The 19006-nt window shown below is 44.8% G+C and overlaps 1 pseudogene; it reads left to right on the forward strand.

Annotated features, from left to right (window-relative positions):
* The first annotated feature begins 2251 nt into the window (after window positions 1-2251).
* Window positions 2252-5476, forward strand: LOC112888688 (annotated as a pseudogene).
* The last annotated feature ends 13530 nt before the right edge of the window (window positions 5477-19006 follow it).

Genomic DNA, 19006 nt, shown 5'->3' on the forward strand with positions numbered 1-19006 from the left:
CGTTGGGCATCCTGCACTACTAGAAAACGGTCTATCGGTACCAGCACGTTAGTGCCGGTCAAAAACGAGCCGGCACTAACGTGCCTCAACAGTGTCAGGCGGGCACGTTAGTGCCGGCTAGAAATACCAGCCGGCACTAACGTGCCATCCCCCCAACTGTCAAACGGCTGCCACAACGGTCGAAACGCACGTTAGTGCCGGTCGGCATAACTAGCCGGCACTAACTTGGTCAATTACAAATTAGTGCCGGCTGTCGGCTCTAGCCGGCACTAAACGTAGACTGTTAGTGCCGGCTAAAGCCATCAGCCGGCACTAACTTGCCCCGTATATACCGGCCACCACATCCCAGCCCTCCCTCCATTTCATTTGCCACTCTTCTTCTTCCCGAGCCCTCCTTCGCTCTCATGGCGTGTTACAGGGGAGGTGCTGCCCATTTTTCCCCAAATTTGTGAGAGTTTCACCCATTCAAGTGCACCAAAGGTTAGTAGCTTCTTCCACTCTTCTTTCACGGTGTTTATTCTTTGTTTCATGCTTTCTAGATAAAGAAAATAGTGATTTTAAGGTTGAGGAAAAATGAGCATAATTTTCCGATTCGTTCATTAATTTGAGCAAAATAGAATCGATTTGTTACTTTTAGAGAAGGTTTTCTAGATAGTTTGACCATCACACATTTATAATAATTTTTTTGAATTATTTCACGGGACATGTGTATATGTTAATGTGCAAAATTTTAGGAATTTTAAGGATGAGGGACTTTTAATGTTATGAAAAAGAAACAAAACCATGTATACCATCTCATATCAAGTATGAAGAAATACCTTTTCCTTTAATTCATGAAAACATGACAAATAGACTTGGTGTTGTGGGTTCATGGCCACAATACGAAACAAATCAGGGCACCCACTAGTTATTACATGCACAAGCCCAACAAACTGAAATCAATCCCGACAAAGCAAATGCACCATAGCAAGATGTACAAAAAGGGGGTCGTGATCTATTGGACAACCCGCACACAATAAATGCACAAGCCATATAATAATCTCTAGAAAAATTTCTGCAAATTATAAATATCCCGATGTATGTATAATTCAAAGCTTTGCAAATAAATCTTGAGTAAAACTACAGAGGAAATTCACTGTAGAACTTTTCGAACTGTACGGCTACTATTGAATGCAAGTTGATAAAGATTTCGTATATTTCCAATCAATATACATGTCCTAGATGTATTTCTTCCTATCCAACAAAAGGAATGATGCCATATCTCATTGGGTTGATATTGCTCCCAAGTCCCAATCAATTCGAACTCGAATCAAAGCAATGGTATGGCATATATTATGAAAAATGCACAATAACCTTAGATGTCACTGCACTGAATAAATCCAAATGGCTGCAAATAAAACTTTCTCAAAACGATATATATGGATATTATTGTCATAATGCAAGGAGATTTATGTACTTAATACATAAGAATGGGAGGATGTGAAGTGGGCACATGATTGTATTATAAATTTTTTAAGAATCATCAAAATCCTTCCCAAAACCATATTTAGAGGTTTCGAAAATGACATCCAAAAACGCAAGTCGTCACGAGAAAGCAACAGGGTAGTTGTAAAATAACAGAAACGACCCGGAACAACCGCGACCACGAACAAAAACCACCAACAAACTCGCAAAAACACAAGTCATCAACAAAGCAACAGGGCACTTGTAAAATCACATAAAATGACCCAGAACAACCGCAAATTAGAACTCGCAGTACTCGCACGATTTAGGGTGTGTTCGTTTTCTGGGGCATAAAGTTTAGAGGGGTGACATGTGTATATGTTACTATGCATAATTTTAGGGATTTTAAGGATGAGGGACAATGAGCATGATTCACTAATTTGTTCATTAATTTGAGCAAGGTAGAATTGATTAGTTGCTTTTCAGAGAATGATTATTATATAGTTTGAACATCACACATTTAGAATGATTTTTTTGAATTATTTTATGGTGACATGTGTATATGTTATTGTGCCAATTTATTTTGCTATTTAGTTTAAATTTACTAGATAGGTGGCCTATGACACATTTACATTTTTTTGAATTACTTCATAGTAACCTGTTTTTAGAGATAATGAGCATGATTTTTTTTTAATTTGTACAGATGGACCGGCAATGGATGCACGGAAGCCGGAGCACCTCGGCGTGGATTCAGGGTTTAGATTCTTTTCTCAAGGCAGCAGTGGCAAATAGGTCGCCAAAGGGTTTAATGTGTTGTCCATGCAGTGTTTGCGAAAATAAAAAGGAATTTCGGAAAAGAGAAACTCTATGGAATCACCTGGCCTTGAATGGTTTTATGAGTAACTATAGCCTTTGGACTAAGCACGGCGAAGTTGGAGTTATGATGGAAGATAATGAAGAAGATGACGATGGTGATAACAATCTTCCAGATTGGGCATGGGTTCATGAAACAGGTAGCTTTCAAGATGAACCAATGGACGAGGGTGAAGCAAATGTTGAACAAGAGGAGCCACCTGACGAGCTAGGTCAGGCGTTGCTTGATGCACGGAAAGACAGTGACACTGTGAAGGAGGCATTAAAGTTTGAGAAGATGTTGGAGGATCACAAAAGGCCGTTGTTCCCTAATTGCAAACCGGAGCAGAAGAAGTTGGGTACCACGCTAGAGATGCTGAAATGGAAGGCAAGTAATGGTGTCACCGATAAGGGATTTGGTGAGCTATTAAAGATTGTAAAGAACATGCTTCCTGAGGGTAATGAACTGCCGTCAACAACATACGAAGCTAAAAAGATGGTTTGCCCTCTTGGATTGGACGTGCAGAAGATTCACGCATGTCTTAACGACTGCATCCTGTATCGCGGCGAATACGAGAACTTGGAAGCTTGTCCTGTTTGTAGCGCATTGCGGTATAAGATCAGGCGAGATGATCCAGGTGATGTTGATGGGGAGCCGGTAAAGAAGAGAGTTCCCGCAAAGTTGGTGTGGTACTTCCCTATAATACCACGTCTGAAGCGCTTTTTCAAAAACAAGGACAACGCTAAGTTGATACGGTGGCACAAAGAAGACCGTAAGGAGGATCACATGATCAGACACCCAGCAGATGGGTCCCAGTGGAGAAACCTTAACCGAGAGTATCCTCAATTTGACAACGACCCAAGGAATATAAGATTTGCTCTAAGTGCGGATGGAATGAATCCGTACGGTGAGTTTGGCAGCGCTCATAGTACATGGCCCGTGACCCTATGTATGTTCAACCTTCCTCCTTGGTTATGCCTGAAGCGTAAGTTCATCATGATGCCGGTGCTTATAGAAGGGCCAAAAGAACCTGGCAACGATATTGATGTGTTCCTGCAACCCTTGATGGATGATCTCTTACTGCTCTGGAAAGAAGAAGGTGTACATGTGTGGGATGAGTATAAACAGGAGTCTTTCAACCTCCGAGCTTTGCTTTTTGTATGCATCAATGATTGGCCTGCACTTGCAAAACTTTCGGGACAGTCGAATATGGGATACATGGCCTGCACCCACTGTTATGATGAAACCGATAGCATTTATTTGAAACACTGTAAGAAGTGCATATACATGGGCCATCGCCGATTCCTTCCTACCGATCACCCCTAAGAACCGAAGGGAAGCATTTCAAAGGAGAGTCCGAAACTCGTCGTAAGCCTCTGTTCCGTAATGGAAAGCGTGTGTTCTCGATGATCAAGGATGTGAAGGTAGTATTTGGAAAGGGTCCCGGTAGCCAACCTGTTCCGAAGGATGACCAGGGACATGTTCCAATGTGGAAGAAGAAATCTATATTGTGGAACCTACCTTATTGGCAAGTCTTACAGGTTCGCAACGCAATTGATGTGATGCATCTATCAAAGAATCTTTGCGTCAACCTACTAGGCTTTCTGGGAGTGTATGGTAAGTCAAAAGACACATTGGAAGCAAGGCGCGACATGTGGATGCTAGCCGGGCGACAAGGCTTGCAACCCGAGAAGAGAGACAAAGGACGCCACTATTTAAAACCTGCCAGCTATAATCTGAGTAAAGAGGAGAAGGAAATCATGTTCGATTGCTTGAACAGTATCAAGGTCCCGTCTGGGTACTCCTCAAATATACAGGGTATAATAAATGTGAAAGAGAAGAAAATTCAAAACTTGAAGTCCATGACTGCCACGTTCTGATGACACAATTACTTCCGGTTATACTGAGGGGTGTTCTACCGGAAAATGTGAGATTGGCAGTTGTAAAGCTTTGTGCATTCATGAATGAAATTTCACAGAAAGCAATTAATCCAAATAATCTAATAAAGCTGCAGAAAGACATTGTCGAATGTCTTGTTAGCTTTGAGATGGTCTTCCCACCTTCCTTCTTCAATATTATGACACACCTTCTAGTTCATATTGTGACAGAAATAACTATTCTGGGTCCTGTTTTTCTACACAATATGTTCCCTTTCGAGAGATTCATGGCAGTATTGAAGAAGTACGTGCGTAAACGTTCTCGCCCAGAAGGATGCATTGCTAAGGGCTATGGAACCGAGGAGGTCATTGAGTTTTGCGTTGACTATCTTCCCGATCTCAATTCGATTGGGCTCCCCGTGTCACACCATGAGGGGCGATTAAAGGGAAAAGGCACACTAGGAAAGAAATGTAATGTGCACATCCCTTGTAGTGAATTCAGCCAAGCAAACTTCACGGTTCTTCAGAATTCATCCAAGGTGGCTCCATATATTGATGAGCACATGAATATTATACAGTCTGAAAATCCACAAAAGAATCTTTCTTGGATTACACGCCAACATATAAAAACTTTTGACGGCTGGTTTAGACGAAAATTATTGGGCAACAACACAGTTGATCAAGAACTTCAATGGCTGGCTAGGGAACCATCAATCACTGTCCAGCAATACCAAGGTACGAAATCAATGGGTATACATTTTATACGAGAGCTCAAGACAAAAAAAGCACCAACCAAAACAGTGGTGTCCGTATGTGTATAGTAAACAGTAATGGAGAAAAGAACAACTACTATGGTGTCATAGAGGAGATATGGGAACTTGAATATGGACCCATAGTTGTCCCTTTATTTCGTTGCGAATGGGTGGCTGGAGGAGGCGTAACGAAGGACCGGTATGGGATGACCATAGTTGACTTTAAAAAGATTGGATATAAAGATGAACCATTTGTTCTAGCCAAGGATGTGACACAAGTGTTCTATGTGAAGGACATGTCGAGCAAACCGAAGAAGAAGTCAGATAAGACGTCTGAAGCAGACAAGGCTGGAAATGAGCCGAAACGGCACATAGTTCTTCCAGGAAAAAGAAAAGTTGTTGGAGTTGAGGATATTTCGGACAATTCGGAAGATTATGACCAGATTGATGACCTTCCTCCATTCTCAGTTGACGTTGACCCTAGCATCCTCTTATCCAAAGAGGACACACCTTACTTACGCTGTGATCACGCTCAAGGCACTTTCGTCAAAAGGAAGATTATCAATGTTCCAGTACATAATGATAATGAGTAGTAGTTTTTTTAAATTATGTATTGAATTCTCTCAATCAGTGATGTAATGTAACGCACCGCATCGTACTTATCTCAATTCTTGATACTATTTCTCCAATTATGACATAATATCATCTTCAGATAATATTATATTTTTGCATGGTATAAATATTATTTACATTCACAAATTTTGTATTACTAGAAGCATTGAAACATTAAATTACAAACAAATAATCAAGTAATATGAGAATTGATTATATCATTGTATAGGGTACTATTGAAAAGTTTTTTGAAGAATTTTGCATGGATCAAAATGAAGTGTTTTCGATTTATTATCAATAACAGAAACATATACACATATAAACCCTTTACGCTACACATAATTGATAATGGTTGCATATTCGTTAATTTACTTCAATTACTATTATTATTGTGTACATATAATTACTATAATTATTGTGTAGCTAAAAATAAGATATAAATTTTTGTTATATTATTCTAATTATTGAGCCTATGTTGAATAAATTTATGAATACTGCAAATTTAGTGAAAATGGGAACTGGCGTGGCCAGTTCCCGCGCGCCAATTCCCGCGCGGATGACACATTAGTGCCGGCTGGTAACCCTAGCCGGCACTAAGCGCGGACACGTTAGTGCCGGCTGGTAACCCTAGCCGGCACTAACTTGCCCACGTGACGTCAGGTGGGCAACTTAGTGCCGGCTGGTAATATCAGCCGGCACTAAGTTGACCACGTTAGTGCCGGCTGGTGTTACCAGCCGGCACTAAGTTGCCCACCTGACGTCACGTGGGCAAGTTAGTGCCGGCTGGTAACACCAGCCGGCACTAACCGCGCCATCCCCCCAACAAGTTAGCCCCTTCGCCCAGTTTTCAGATCGACGTCGCCCCAACACTTACCCGCCGCCCCCGCGTCCTCGCGCCCCTGCTGCCGCCGCCCGAAGCTCCGGCCGCCGCGCACGTCGTCGTCCTCGCGCGCGGCCCCTTCCCCGCAGCCTGGCCGCCCGTCTTCCTCTGCCGCCGGGTCCTCGCGCCACTGCTCCTGTCCTCGCGCCCCGTTGCTGCCGCCGCCGGAAGCTCCGGCCGCGGCGCACCTCGTCGTCGTCCTCGCGCGCGGCCCGTCCTGCGCAGCCCGGCCGCCCGGCTGCCCGTGCCGCCTCGAGGTCCTCGCGCCACTGACCCATCTCCTCGCGCCATTGCTGCGGCGCCCGAAGCTCCGGCCCCCAGCCACCGTCGACCCCTCCCTCCGGACCTCCTCCTCGCTCGCCCTCTTCGGTAATTATGTATGCTTTCTATATATTCAGATGTCTAATGCAGGATCAAGATTAAGGTCGGTAACTTATTTTGGCATAGTATAGTACCATGGTAGCCTCAAATTAATTAGTAAACAGTTCTTTAACCAGTGCTCAAAGCAACACCTAATCAAAATTTTGAAGTTAAGAAATCTGATAATCACAAAGGCACTGTAGGGCAAGCATTCATCAATTTTATGCAGGAAGTTACACACTACCTTTCCATCATTAATTCGATCTCCACTCGTGATGTGGCCTCACCAAATAATAATACAACGATCCTGTCCAGGGAGACTACTATCTTAAGATGATTAGTCAGGAAGTTAGCATTTGGTCCCTTTGTGCCAAAATGATTATTCATACTCTATGGCTCTAACCTAGTATAATTTCTAGCTCTGTCTCAGCTGGTCCAATCCAGTTTCATTAGGGGTGTACAAATAACTATATTTGCAGGTGAAAATGAGTTCTCAAATAAATATAATCTCTCGTTCATTGAATGGCCATGTGTTTCATGAGATTATAGAAATACAGGAATTGGATGCATAGGTATGGTTTTGAATCAACTAAAAAATTGTTGCAAGTAATGTACAGAAAACATTTGATCAGGTATCTATATGTTTTACTTTTAGTAGGCTCAAAGTCTAAAAGATTACCCAACTGCTTGGTTGCATGTCATCTGCTACGTTGCAATCAGGTGACAAGGTTATCAACAATAATGCTATGTCACATATATGTGCAGCCTTCCATTGTAAGAAAACCTAATACAATGGATCATGCATGTACATGAACAGAAGGTATAAATTCTAAGTGTCAGTCCTACGGTAAATATTCACTTCTGGGCCTGCAGAATATGGTTCTAAAGTTGTGGATAGATCTTCCTTGACTGAGACATACAAAAGGCTCATACAATAGTGAATAGTAAAAACTGGTGAAGTTAAAATCCTTTAATTGCCAGAAATTTACATGCTAAAAGGACAACATATGTATCAACTAATTCATTTATTAACTCAGAGAAAACAATACGGATTTTCACAGTTACTATGGTAGGGGCATGACGCATGCAGATTATAACTGAATAAAGATTGTGGTCTTCAGAAAGAAAGAGTGACCTGGATGCAGTTACATATATTTTGATGTCCAAATGTTATATCCTAAAACATTTTCTCGCAGCCTTGGCGGGTAGGGGGAACAATCACCTCTAATAACCATCCATGCTATTGACTGGTTTGCTTGAGTAGCTAATACATATCTGACTTGTGAAATGAAAAACTTATAGCTTCAAAGTCAAAAAAAAACAATCTGTCCATATTTCCAGAATTGTGAAAGTCACAATGTTTGTACTATCTTACAAATATTTCTTTGATCTCATCATGTGAGTTTTTCTAATTTGTATCTAGGCATCACCTAACTGCACATTATTCATTAATTTGATCTCAATGTGTTTATAACAATTTCAGATTACTTGTGGTGGTGAACTTGCTGTCCTCCACGCCCTCCGAAGAATCTGCTGAAGAAGGTTTACATCTGCATTTGCTTGATCTTCTCAACTTTGATCATTAGTAGATGAGTTATATTCTTCGGTAATTGGAATACTGATAAAAGTCGAACAAACTCGAAGGTCGATGGAGGAGGTATATGAGTTATATTCTTCGGTAATTGGTGATCTAAATGTTGTATGACATATTGTGTGTGGTCAATGCTTGATGTACGTGTAATGCTCAATGTTAATCCATGTTAGAACACCATTTCTATAATTCAAATGTCAATATGGGTACGTGGGGTTTAATGTGTTGGTTTCAGTTGATATCATCAAGCATCACGCTGCTGGAAGATCTGTTGATTTTTTATTTTTTTTTTTGCTTTTTTCATTTCAATATGATTACATCGGCTATTCTTTCATTTATGTGATATTGTGTCTAATTGTATTATGTGTTCCCTGTACTCTGTGTATTACTGTAATTTGTTTTCATCGCCCGTAGCAATGCACGGGTACGAACCTTGCAAATATATACATTTTAAACCTTGCAAATACATACATTTTATTAGTACTAGAAAATACTTAATGTTTTTTTATTGTTTCGGGTAGTGGAAATGGATCCTACGGACAACCAAGACGAGTTAATGCACGAGCTCATTTGTGGTAGTACTGGGCAAATAGCTCCAGAGTTTCATGAGGACGAGAACGATGGCAGCCAATTTTTAAACTTGCATTATCCTGGCGACCAGGAGCAAGATATTAGTGGGGAGGAAGAAGAAAATGTCGAGGAAGCCGAGGTATGAAATTTAGTGATTCTTCCAGGCATCAGGATAAACGTTTTGTCAGTACCTACCGTGACGTACACTAGTTGCTAGCAACCCGCTTGATAAATTTGCGATTCTTTCAGGCATCAGGATCGACGAGGCCTAAACGGAAACGTGGCTCCAAGAGGAAGATGGTAGGATGTACGACCATCACGGAGATCAACGAAGCAACCGGCGAGCCACTAGCCCCTGGTCAAATTAAGACGACCTTTGTAAATCAATTGGGATATCTTGTTAGGGAGAACGTCCCCATAAAGTACAAGCTTTGGAAGAGAAATAAAGTCTCTGATCGACCTGAAGATATCGTGCCAGATTCAGAGAAAGATTTGTTATGGAAAGAGGTGTCGTTGCACTTCAACTTTCCCCCAGGCAAAGCTGACAAAGTAAAGGGATGGGCATTTAAGAAGATGGCAATTCAGTTCGCCTCGTTCAAGAAAAAATTGGTGGCAAACTTTGTGAACAAGGGCCTCACACCAGATTTTGATAAAGTCTGGAAGAAGCAACGAGAGTGGTGGAATGAATTCGTGAATTACAAGCGCAGTGCTGACAGCATGGCAGCCTCGATTCAAGGCAAAATGAATGCTAGCAAAAAGACAAACTTCCATAGACTTGGGCCTGGAGGTTATAAGGTTGCTGTTCCGAAATGGGAAAAGATGGAAAATAATTTAATTGCAAAAGGAATCGTACCGCAGACCTTGAGTTGGCCCAAACGAGCAAGGTATTACTTCTATGCTCATGGAGGCACACTGGACCCCGACACTGGAATGTTTGTGACTAGCGACGTACTAAGAGAGGCTGCCCAAAGACTTGACGAGGCAATGAGGCGTACGGAAGAAGGAACCTTCCAGCCCAACAGAGAGAATGACGAGCTGACTTACGCTCTTGGGAATGCGGAACACACTGGACGGACCCGAGGCATGGGCGTAGTTCCGTGGAAATATGGCTTTTCCGGAGATCTCGAAACCTACCGAAGCCGATGCAGAAGCAAGGCAGTAGTGGCAGAGAAGATCTGTAGCCTAGAAAACCGGATAATGTCACTTGAGGCAGCAGTTGGGCAACGCTCGGATCAACCAGCTGCCAATGTGGAGTTCAGCACCCCTTCCCAGCGTCGTAGCAGTGTTGCTTCCACAGAGCACCCTGCTTTGGGTGCCGACAGGACGAGGGACCCCATCGACGACATTACCGTTAGGACCCAGTGTGAGCTTCTGGTTCTTTATGGGAAAAAGCTCAAAGTTTGTGCTGAGGGTTATGCGGAAGTCCAAGAAGAAGGCAGTACAATACATTGCCAGCCAATTCCTGAAGGATTCGCCAGAGTCTTTGTTGACCGAATTACTGAAGAACGCTGGGAAGACTTGGACCTCCCGATCCCTATAAGTCCTGAAGAAACAGAACTACAACATGCCGTACACACATGGATTGCGTGGCCAAAGCGCGACATAAGATTGGTGCAAGCAACCACAGATTCCGCTCGGTGCTCAAGGCAAAGATCACCAACGCCACCTGATGACAGGAATCCTAGTGTTGGCCCACCTTCTCCACCGCCTGCACGGGACCCCAGCATGGATCCGCCATCACCAGCCGCACAAAGCGAGCCAATTTCGGCATCATCACCAGCCGCACAACAGAATCAGAGTCAGCGACAAAAGGCATACACGGTACCTTCGGTCCAGCCATCTCATAAGCAGCAAAGAAAGAAGAAAGCGAAGGCTCCAGAAGAGAAAGAGGCAGAAGAATCGTTTCAAACCTTCTTGCTGAAGCGCAAGCTACTGAGGGAGGCTGCGAACAAGAAGCCAGAAATAGATCCGGCTGCGAAGGCACACTTCGTTAAACACTTCATTAAAGATCCCACCAAGGAGAAAGAAAGGGAGTCGGATTATGATCGGCAGATCAGAAAGTGCTATAACAATCCCAAGAATCGACGGATCAATGCAAAGACTGTTCCCCAGCTCGGAGAGCAGTCCAAACAATCGATCGCTTCGTTGATAGTGCCGCGTGAAGAATGCCCTGATGAATCAAGAGATCCGTTGACCATGGCTGGGATGATATTGCAAACTGATCTAACAAGGGCTCAATTGCTTGGGGAGGCCCTACAGGATGCCCGCGGCAGGAAAAAGTTTGTACTTGGTGAACCTTTGATATGGCCAGAGTTATTACCATTCCTACCAACGAGAATGGCCGAGTTACACAAATGGTATGCCGTGCAATCTAAAGCTAATCAATTAGAGATGTTCCCAGCCCGGATTAAAGATGAGCATTTCTGGCGGGGGGCAGGTGAAGTATATATCGAGTTTGAAGCACTTTACGATTTATACCATCAAGATGCCCTTGACAAGTCCCTCCTGAGTGTATGGTGCATGTGAGTATTGTCTCTCGTTTCATTATTTTTAGCCTTGTGTGTTGACTGATCCCCGTTTTTCTTGTGTCCCGTAGGTCAAAAATTCAAATTTGCCGAAAAAAGAACTTCCATAACGTCGGGTTCTTCGACCCCGATATTATACACGAGAAAACGGTAGAGCAAAGCCCTGAAGAAATAGTCAATATTATATACAGGGGGTTGCGTAAGAATAGCATGTGTCCCTTCATTCTCTTGCCATACAACCATCAGTGAGTCATTCTTTGTTAGCCTCTTGTTTTCAATCCCTTCTTATTAATAATACTATTTAATAACTATTTTAATCAACATTAATTGGTTATGCGTATGTATATGCACAGCTTTCATTGGATATTGCTTTGTATTCGGATTGAGGAGCACAAGGTCTTGGTGTACGACTCGTTAAGGCAAGATAAATCAAAGTACCAAGATCTCATCGAGGTGGTAAATACTGCATGGCATCGCTACCTCCGCAAACACATAGGCTTGCCCATAGGTGAAATCGAGCCTCTTTGTTGGGTGACTGATTTTCCGGTATGAATATACTCTCGCTACTAATGTCATTCGTAATAAACATCAGAAAAATTCTATATCTTAACCCACATTTGTCCATAGTGTTGGAGACAGGGACAAGGAAACAACTTATGTGGATACTACGTATGCGAGTGGATCAACACTTTTGCAAGTGAAAAAGGGCAAATGACAGTGGAGGCATTCAATGTACGTGAGCACAATCACATCTGCTCATCATTTTAATTCATTATCTTTTATTCTCATGTTTTTTCGAAAAATGTGACAGCATTGGCGGATGAAAGAAGAACTCATTGAAATGGCTCGGATCAGGGCAATTCAAGAAGCAATATGCGGATTCCTGCTCGATGAAGTCATAAATCCTAAGGGCGAATTTTATGGCGATGTCCGTACAAGCGTCGCCGAAAAAGATCCGACGACGGGGAATTTGATAAATTACTATAGTTGATGTTCTTACTAATTTGTAATATCTCAAGTACTTTTAAACTCCTAAGTGTTCCATACATGATGAATATATATATATAATATTAGTGTAATATGCTGTCCTAATATTACTGTGCAATGCAAAAAGTACTATTATGTAGTCGCATACGGTACAAATACGCATAGCCATACGTATAATGGAACGAAAAACGAAAAACAAAAGGTAAGAACATCAACCCTAAACCCTAAACCCTATACGTATAAAAACGAAAAACAAAAGGAAAATAAAAAAAGATTTAGTGCCGGCCAGTTATACCAGCCGGCACTAACCTTGCTGCCAGGAGCCGGGCAGGGTCGGGCAAGTTAGTGCCGGCTAGAGTAACAGACCGGCACTAACACGCTCCAGTTAGTGCCGGTCAATAAAGCCGGCACTAACGGCTGTCACGTTAGTGCCGGCCGTTTAGTGCCGGTCACAGGGACCGGCACTAAATCTCCCTGTGACCGGCACTGATGTGCCTTTCTCCGGCAGTGCTGCAAGTCGGTCAGCTCATAGTGAAGTCTCGAATTACAGATTGGGATACCTGGAATTTCGATTGTGATAGTTGCAATTGGTTCCAAAGGGTGCTCATTGAAGAATATACCATGTGGAGTCATTCCACCAGATAGTGGAGGGATGATCCTACTGCTACCACAGATAAGGCAAAAAAAGGTACAAGTCATTGGTCCCAGACTGTCTCAAAGCTACCAGTCCATGGGCTGCGCCCCAGCATGTTGCAGACAATGGTGGCAAGGAGAGGCACGCGACAACAGCCATTGTGACATCTGCTGCAACAGCACCAGCAGGAGCCAGCATTTGGAGAACAGCAATCCTCTGAGTCCCAGGTGGCAACACCTGCTGCTGGCGTGACAGCACGAGCCATGGCCTGTTAGTGTTTGACTGTTTGGGACGACTGATCTCCACTGCGGGCAAACTGCTCGCATGCTCTGAACATCTCTTTGGGATTTCCGAAGCCTCATTGCTATCTCAAATAGAATATTGTCGGAGGAAATCTTCAGCCGAGTGGCAGAATGCACCCGTCTAATTCTAGTCTAGAATGAGTTTGGGGGAAACCTAAGAACGCTTGATCAAAGGGTGGATGAACACGAAAATGACACAAGGATTTAGAGTGGTTCGGACCGCCTGAGCGTAATACCCTACGTCCACTTGTGAGTTGTATTACTTGAGAAAGCCTATCTAAACCTTGTTCGACCTTGTGTTCTAACGGGCGCACTCTCCCTTTTATAGGCTAAGGGGAGTGCATACACTGAGCGAGGCCCCGACAGGTGGGCCCGGCTATATGTTAAATAATGCACAACCTGGAGCCTGTAATGCGAGAGATACAGAGATCTTTATCTCCATCTCCTTCCTGTAGTCCTCTCGATCGAGAAGTTGATGTGCGTATCTACAGCCAAGATATGGTCATGTGCCGCCTTACCGGCACAGTGTCTGCTGTCAGTGTTACGCACAGTGGAAGACATGCTGTCACTGTTGGGCTAGTACCCTCTAACAGGCGAAAGGGCTGCGTTGACCCGCCGCGCCGTCACCTCCGTGCATACTATGGGAGCGCACGCCTCAACTCTCCTGCAGCAGACCATCATCACCCCTTGCTTACGCGCGCGGCGCTGTGAGATGACCGTACGCCGCCTGCCTGCGCACAGTGCACAGTGATGAGACGCGCCACATTGGAAACAGGCGGGCTTACCGTGGTGTCAGCATACCTGCCCAGTGTGTCAGTGGGCAGACCATGCCCTGTCTTGGGCATGCGCAGCCCACCTACCCGCATTTAATACGGTAGTTGGGCTGACGCCCCGTGGAAGGCCTTCTCCCACGGGCACGTGGCAGGGTTCGCCTAGCTGACACCATCTTGGTAGCACGTGGCGGCACCGGACCCCATCCTGAGGGGAAGGGAGGTCCGGGCCCCCGAGGCCAGTCCGAGTGGACACGCCCATAGGGGTCTGGCACCCACACGTGGCCGGACCCCCGCCCCCCCCCCCCCCCCCGGGGGGGTCCGGGCCCGTGGATGCCATCCCAGAGCACCCTATCTTGTAGGTACGTGGAGACGCCGGACCTATAAGAGCACGTGGGGAAGGTTCAGAGACCATGACCCCAGTTGTCAGGCCCAGGCCGTACGCCTCGTCACCCAAAAGGCAAGGGTGAGGTCACGAATAACCTTGCGTCCGCCAGGTTGGACTCACTGGCGAACAATGCCCTAGCGGACAAGATCGTCGGACATGCAGATCTCCTCGCAGCGGACTACCACGACCTTCTGGTCGTTGAGTAGCTCCTTGACGATGATCGAGGAAAGGCAGCCGAGCATGTGGTGGAGTTCGTCCACCACGATGCGCTTGGCGCACACGCCAGAGCTGGACACCCTAGCAGGAGGTACTCCTGTCCGTATGTACCGACAAATATCGACAAATATCATGTGGCAAAAACCTAGCCTTCTCCCCTGCGTAGATGGAGTCCTCAGAGACAGCCTCAATCAGCCATTGATCACCACCAAAGCCCATGAATAAGAGAGCCCTGTCTATGGCGCAGAAGCTGAGTCTTACAGTGCCGAGCACGAAGTTCATTCCACCACCGATTAGATAAAGGGCATGGTAATCAGCTTCTAAATAACACCACCAGGCTGGTCCGGATCAGGCGCCACTGGCGCGACCAGCGGTGGCGATAAAGAGGCCCCGTCAGTTGAGGATGGGTCGGCGGGGACGGAGGCGACAGCGAGGTCCAGGTCTCAGCCGGAGGCGGCGAGGATCTGGGCGCATCGATCACTATCAAGGATGCCAGTCATCGCGCTGAAGTCCCTGACCTTGTCCTCCTCTGTCACGGCCATGGCGGCCGGCTTGGGCGAAGAGGGGTCGGAGGAAACGGTGAGCGCATCCGCCTCGACCGGCGGCACGGGAGAGGCTCGGGAGTGCGAGGAGGGGTCGGCGCCGGAAACTCCACTTGCTGCCTGGGAGGTGCCATCCTTGCCGTCGACGGCCATGGCGTCCGGCGGCGACGAGATTCGGGGGCTAGGGCTTTCGGCATTCCGGGATCCCGGAGCGGCGGTGACTGGATGCGACCGGAGGTGGGGATTTCCGCCGTAAAATGGACTAGAAAGGAACAGATTCTGACAAGTGGGCACAAGACGGACGGACTCATGAAGCTGACCAGTGGGTCCCTCTAAGGCAGCTTTTACCCACGTTTAAGTAGGCTTTCGTGGGCTTTCTAGATGTTTTCCCCAAGGACCTGAATACGAAGAGAATTGTGTTTCAAAAAAGAATATAAATAGAATTGAACACATCAAATTAATCTAAAAAAATTGAACAGATCAAACAAATGAAATATTAACTAACTATGCTAGCAGTTGAGTAACAACCAATCTGCTATAAACAACAAAAATGGCGTCAGAGTTTCAAACGGTTTTACAGATTTGTTCTTCGAACAGTTGACTATTACGGTTTTTAAAAATTACTAGCAAATATATTTTAAGCACCAGAATGTGAAACCATACCCATCCACTTTTTTTCTTATTAACTTATCATAGAACCAGAATGTTCCATTTTCTAATTCATGCGATCATGTAAAACGAAACATGTCCAAGAAAAATTTAACAAGTACCGGTAGGGTATATGCTCATCCTTTACGCCTAGGGTCGCGTGGCAGCTTCCCGTGCTGGTTAATCAGCTAGCCTCTTCACATGATCACATTACCACGTACATGATCGATGCAAATCATAAAACTTGACACATGAACCCCAATGTCAAGTAGCTAATTTTCTACAAAAATCACCTAAATTTGAAATGAAAAAATAGTTTGCATCTGGGGCAAAACCGAATGCTATGTAAAGGATACTCGGCGCTCACGAAAACAAGCTAGGGATACCCAGTTTGTATCTAGGACCAAAAGCAAATGCAAAAAAATATACATAGAAAATTCACCAAGCTTACTATATTCCTCTATTTCAGGCATTCTACCGAACATATGGCCTGCTAACCTTTCAATCTATTCTACCTGCAGCCTTGCTTCCTCTCCCGATGATGAGCCAGATCATACAGAGCACCACGGCAAAGTCAACAGAACGAGCTCGTACACGCACATAGCAATCAAGTTGGACAACGTAATGGGAGAACTACTTGAGTTTGCTCGCCGGTGGCCTGGTGCCGACGGCCACTCCTCTTTCTCTTTGGCCGTGCAGGCTGCGGCCGCACGGTCGCATCCAATGCCCGAGGGATCGCCTCCGCCTCGCGCCCTCGCCTTCCCTTCCTTTCCACTTGGGCATGGACGACGGGTACGACGCAGCGGCGGGCGCAGCAGGCCAGCAGCTCACGGCCACGTCAGCTCAATAGGGTTCGCAGCTTGTTGGGTCTTGGGTGCGGCGCTCGTACCGGGGGTTAGGAGATGGGTCGGATCGACGGGGTCGATTAGCCTTAGCCATGCCATCAGGCCCACCTGTCGATAACCGACACATGTACTAATATAAAAGTAGAAGTACCGCAAAACAGACGTGCTTGCGAGAAATAGAAAAAGACTGTATTTTAGGTTGATCCAGACTTTGCTTAGTTTTATGTTCGCATTCTCTTCTAGACTTCTAGAAACATTGCTTAGTTTTATGTTGGTATTCTCTTCTAGACTTCTAGAAATGACAAAATTCACGGTGATAGGATTCCGCAGCCCACCGCAATGATCATAGAACATTGTGGCCATCGCATTTGACAGAGATAGTGCTCTCCTCGAGATCTTCTCGTGGTTCCAAGGGCGGTAGCAACTACTTACTCCGTTCCAAAATATAGATTGTTTTGACTTTTCTAGATTTATAGTTTCTGTCATGCATCTAAATATAACGTATGTTTAGGTACATAACAAAAGTTATAAAAAAAATTAAAACGATCTTACATTTTAGAACTGGAGAGTAGCAAGTAGCAAGTAGCAAGAGCCCGTGTCCTCGATTCAAGGTCATCGTCGCCACATGGCCAACTTTATTTTGACCGGATAGTTTTGGAGCTTCATGGTGGCACGAACACTGACAGCGCATGATGGAGAGAAGAGACAAAATAACTTTTATTTCTTATGGTCATGCTGTAAGGTTAAGGCTCGTCATTGTAGAACTAGTACATTAGTGCATGTTAATGATCTTATAGATTGTCCCATGCATGTAAGATTTTTAGTAGCTTGGAAGAAGAGAGGTAGGTGAGAGAAATAACCGTCACATAGGTAAAAATTTAGGACAATTAGACTATGTATGCACCAATATACAAGTTATTATGGTTATAGAACTAATAGCATTTCTTTTTCTACACACAAATTAAAGGGATTATATGGTTACTATGAGATTACTCAAAAAGATAACTCATTATAAAGATTGTATATTAACTCATCCCAAGATTATGTACTAGTGCATAAGACCTTTGACAATGCCAATATACTTATCTTTGAGTTTTTTTTTCTTATGATATGGTCCACAATGCTTCTAAGGCAGTGTTTGGTTCGTGAGATGAAATGAGATAGAACTATCCCATTTAATGTTTAAAATAGCAGGCTATAGCGCTCTTAACAGCCTTCCGGCTACGATATGTTCAATTTCTCTGCTAACGCGGCCACAAGCGCTATTGATGTGTTTAGTGCCGCTAAATTGTGTAGCGCAAGGTACTTTAGCGTCACTATTCTGTCAGCAGGGCACCCAACGCCAAGCTTTGATGAATGCCTGAATGGCCATGGGGTTCTACGGAACTTTAAGCTTTAACTTGTGAGAGGTCAGCTTCACGTGCATAGCAATGGCCTACAGGTGGTGTATCTTTTTTTTTTGAGAAACAGGTGGTGTATCTATGCAGCGGCGTTCAGATGGATGGGTTATAGGCTGCCGGCGGATCCAGGAATTGGCCTAGGGTTTGGTGCAAGCCTAAGGGCTCGTTTGATTATTCTGGAATGAGTCCCTGGATCGATTCCCGGTTGGAATGGTTCACTAATTTGTATAGTCTTGATAAGGTGGAATGGTTCCTATGTCCGATCCTAACTAACTGAACGGACCCTAAGGAGGGTCATGGGTGGTGGCAGGAGTAAGGGTGTGAGAAGGGGAAGGACAATAGTGAATCAGTTGTGTTCTTGCAAACAGGAGCATAATTGGAGAAGCAGGCAAGCAGGTGAGAAGTAGGTGAAGCAACCTACACATCTCAAAAGACAAAAGCCAAGATCATCTGGATCCTCGCCACGCTCCACCCCACATGACCACAGACATGGATGAGACTCAGCACACGGCTCACACTTCTTAGGGATGGAGAGGAGAACCAAACAGCACCACACAAGCCCATCCCAAGAACAGAACACGGGAACAAGGGCAAATAGGAACGAAGCCCACCCCTGCACAGCAAATCCTTGGGTGAGATGGCTCCCATGGCACATTAACTAGGCAGCTAGGCCCAAGCACTAAGCACAAAATTCAAACAAAGGGCTTAGTCCTGTAGTCCTAATGCAACACAGATGGCAACGAACCATAGGTTAAAATCTGGTTGATGCTCCAACTCCCGGTCGCTTTCAGAATTAGAATAAATGCTATCG

Source organism: Panicum hallii, chromosome 4, assembly GCF_002211085.1.
Source record: "Panicum hallii strain FIL2 chromosome 4, PHallii_v3.1, whole genome shotgun sequence".
Lineage (NCBI taxonomy): Eukaryota > Viridiplantae > Streptophyta > Magnoliopsida > Poales > Poaceae > Panicum > Panicum hallii.